Raw genomic sequence first — 4,145 nt, 5'->3', positions numbered from 1 at the left:
CACCCTCGTACGTTAAAGCATTTTATTGCCTATACGTTCTTTGATTTCTGCCTCATTTTAGATGTGGAATCATCTTCAGTCACATTACCCTTCCCACGACTTTTTCATTACTTTCAACGGCATTTCTTTTTTTTTTTTTTATTTTACCGTTGATCGCAAAAGATAAAAACCCAGAATATCTCGTTATTCCAACGATACCGCATGGAGGACGTTTAGATATGCAACGAGCAGCCTACTTCAAATATGCAAACTACGTAGAGCACACATGTTAATGCCTGCTATCTGAGTTTGCACAACTTGCTAATACATCCGAACTCATAATGACGATTACTACGAGCCACAAATTTTTACTTCCATATTTTTCCTATTGGTACGTTCTGGCAACTTCAACTTGTAGGTCGTTATAAAGTGGCTCGAATCATCGAAGGGTAATACATTCGCGACTATTTTTAAAATTCAATAGACTGTAAGATACTAAACTTCCCCTCTTCTACCGCAGTCTTAATGGGATGGGAGTGGAAACCAAATACAAACTGAGATTGTGAATTTACTGCGGTTTTATATATACTGTCCGTTAACGAATATCGTGAGCACATATGTCGCACTGAGGATAATGATTTTGCGGTCACTAGTATGTTAGATGACAACGGCCTTACCGCCGTGGTAACACCGGTTCCCGTCAGATCACCGAAGCTAAGCACTGTCGGGCTGGGCTAGCACTTGTATGGGTGACCATACGGTCTTTCGAGCGCTGTTCGCAAGCGGGGTGCACTCAGCGCTTGTGAGGCAAACTGAGGAGCTACTTGCTTGAGAAGTAGCGGCTCCGGTCTCGGAAACAGACATACGGAAGGGAGAGCGGTGTGCTGGCCACATGCCCCTCCATATGTGCATCCAGTGACGCCTATGATCTCAGGATGACACGGCGGCCGGTCGGTAGCGTTGGGCCTTCATTGCCTGCTCGGGGTACTTTAGTACGCTATTACACATTACATTAGGACCGTCTGCTCAATTGCGCTGAATAATGCGTTGCATGGATTTGGTAATACGAGGGGCGTTCAGAAAGTAAGCTCCGATCGGTCGCGAAATGGAAACGACTATGAAAATCCGATAAAGCTTTGCACAGATATGTTGGGTAGTGTCTCTAGTATAACTCCAGTTAGCATCACGTCGCTCTTCTCATTTCTGAGCTCGCAGTGAGTGCGTAAAGATGTCTAGAAAATAGTGTCTGCCGCCAAGTACGAGGGCCTGGTGAGAAATTTCGCCTGAAGCTATGCAGCTAACATTACATAACTGTCGTGCTGTTTCTTCTTCAAGACAATTCTCAGCCGCATTCTGCAGGGGCAATGAAGATGCTCCTGCATCGTTTTCAAATGGAAATGTGAGATTACCTACAATAAAGTCCGCAATTGTCTCCCCCTGAGGTTCATCTCTGGTCACATGAACCGCTGTCTTTGAAGACAACATTTTGACACAGACAACGAGGTGTAGGACAGCGTGGAGAATTGGCGGAAAGCACTGGCGGCTGCCTTCTTTGATGAGGCTATTGAAAAGTTGGTACAACGCTATGACAAAAGTCTAAGTCAGAACGGCGACTACGTAGAGAAGTAGCTGAAAGGTGTAGCTAATTGTTACCAGTAAAACATTTCTGATGTTCACTGTGGTTTCAATTTGGCAATCAATCGGAGCTTACTTTCTGAACAGGCCTCGTATGTTCCCAGAAGTCTGTGGCGCCCGATTTCTACGTCCATGTCACACAGTTCACGTACTTGCCGACAGATGAATCGTGGGCGAGGAGCTGGCACTTAGTGGTGTGCAAATATGTTCCAGAGGGCTCATATCGGTGCATTTGGTAGCCAAGACATCCACGTGACTTCACTCTTATGCTCCTCGAACCACTGCAGCACGATTTTTGCCTCGTGACACGAACAGTTATTCTAGTGGAAGATACCATCGGCTTTGCGGAGGCACAAAGGGATGCTGGTGGTCAGCAACAATTTTTATCTCTTATTGTTTCTTTAATTACTGCCACTGGTATCTTGGAGGCCCAGGTGAATTCGTCCAGCGTGAGTTGCGGACGTTCAACACCTTGTCACCTACTCGTCGTTTCACCGTATTTCAGTAATTATTACTGACGCTCATGACAGTAGCACGTGGACAACCGACCAGCCGTTTACAAAACGTCCTTAGCAAAAACCGCCTGTGTTAGCGCATTCCACCATACGCAATCCGTTTTGTCTCTAGAATCGTTCGCCTCTGCACCACGTCACGTGGCGACTACACAAGTGGTAGCCATTTAGTTGGTTGTGAGCAGTGATGTCAACGCTCCGGACTATTATTCTTTATTTTATTATTTCAGCATTCTGAGAATGACCTCAAGCTTAATGTTTAAATGAACTAAATGAACTTCGCCGCAGAGGTTTCTAGCTATCTTCAGGCGTTTGCACCGATGGCCATGTACCATCTTTCCCCTAACATTTCACGGTTGTCTATTCGCTGGTGAAGTTTTGTATTATGTATTAGCAATTGGAAACATGGACAACCATCAGCTGCATAATGGAATGACGGCAGTGAAAATTATGCCGGACGGGTACTCGAACCCGGTTTCCCCGATTATCGCGAGTGGTTGTCTTACCAGCTGGTTAACCGAGTACCACTCACGGCCAGACCCAAACATCCGTATGTCGTCAACCATGTGTGTACAACCTGCACTCCTGTATTCATTATGTGTATTCCCGTAGAGGGGAGGTATTTTAATTGAATGCCGCTTGCCCGCTTTCGGCGAATAAATACCATATTGACTTCAGAAGTACGATGCAACGTTTCTTCGGAGATGCGTGTAGGTTGAAGAAACAGGCACCGCGGAGACGGCAGTTGTTGTTAAATACATGAAATGCATTCCCAGTTGCATATTTGTACAACCGCAACTGTATAATGGAATGACAGCAGTGGAAATTTGTGCAGGACAGGGACACGAACCCGGATGTCCCAACATATTGCGAGTGGTCGCCTTACCATTAAGCTATCCGAACAAGAATCACGACCACGCCCAAAAATCCATAAATCGGCAACCACTTGTCTTCAATCAGCACTCGTACACTCGTTACGAAATTTTAATGGAGCGCGGTCGTGGTAAGTAGGAAATCGGGGTTTATGTTGTAGTTATTCCATTATACAGATGATGGTTTTCCATATTAGCAACTGGGAATACATTTCATGTATTTCATAACAGTTGCAGGCGCCTCAGTGCGTGTTCCATCGGACGTATATGCTTGTCCAAAGAAACATTGCATCGTACTTGTGAACAACGCATGTATTGTAAAACCGTATTATCTATTACACAGCCTCATAGCTTGTCTAAGACGTAACGTGTGAAAGTAGTTTCCTCGTTAGGACGATCTCTGAGACATGCTGAGGTTTTAATTTAACTCTAACATCCATCAGTGTGCATCCACCAATCGTAAATACTGAAAAAATACGCAGTCTCCTTTTACAATGGGTAAGGTAGAAATTATCTATGTTCGTGTGAACAGTTGGCAGTCAAGCATAGACTTACCACTAAACAAACTGAGCAGAAATTTTTAAGGCACGTAGCTAATATGATTGGGTTATACACTACAATATAGTTGCTTACGCATTTTACACTACTTCAGGAGTATGTCCCCAACAAACTATCTACGTAAGTGTACAAACCACCTCGTGATCTTATAATTACATATAACTCATGTATGTATGTCGGTGATTATATGTGGTTGATTACTAACGCTCACGTACATGAAATTAAGTTTGAAATACTAATAATAATAAGAACAATTAAACTATAACATTAATTGTAAAAGGCACATTAGTGGAAGAAACTGATGGGTCATTGCTGCAATTTTGGCAGCAGAAGTAACCACTTTAAGATTTGTATGATGTAATGTTTCTGCACTGAAATAGCTGGCCGGAGTGGCCGAGCGGTTCTAGGCGCTACAGTCTGGAACCGCGCGACCCCTACGGTCGCAGATTCGAATCCTGCCTCGGGCATGGATGTGTGTGATGTCCTTAGGTTAGTTAGGTTTAAGTAGTTCTAAGTTATATGGGACTGATGACCTCAGCAGTTAAGTCCCGTAGTACTCAGAGCCATTTGAACCATTTTTTTGCACTGA

The 4,145-nt window shown here is 44.1% G+C and overlaps 1 pseudogene; it reads left to right on the top strand.

Moving 5' to 3' along the window:
* The first annotated feature begins 642 nt into the window (after positions 1-642).
* On the top strand, positions 643-760 carry LOC126191903 (5S ribosomal RNA; annotated as a pseudogene).
* Positions 761-4,145: the final 3,385 nt, after the last annotated feature.

This window comes from Schistocerca nitens, chromosome 6, assembly GCF_023898315.1.
Source record: "Schistocerca nitens isolate TAMUIC-IGC-003100 chromosome 6, iqSchNite1.1, whole genome shotgun sequence".
NCBI lineage: Eukaryota > Metazoa > Arthropoda > Insecta > Orthoptera > Acrididae > Schistocerca > Schistocerca nitens.
This window is presented reverse-complemented; position numbering and strand designations above follow the sequence as displayed.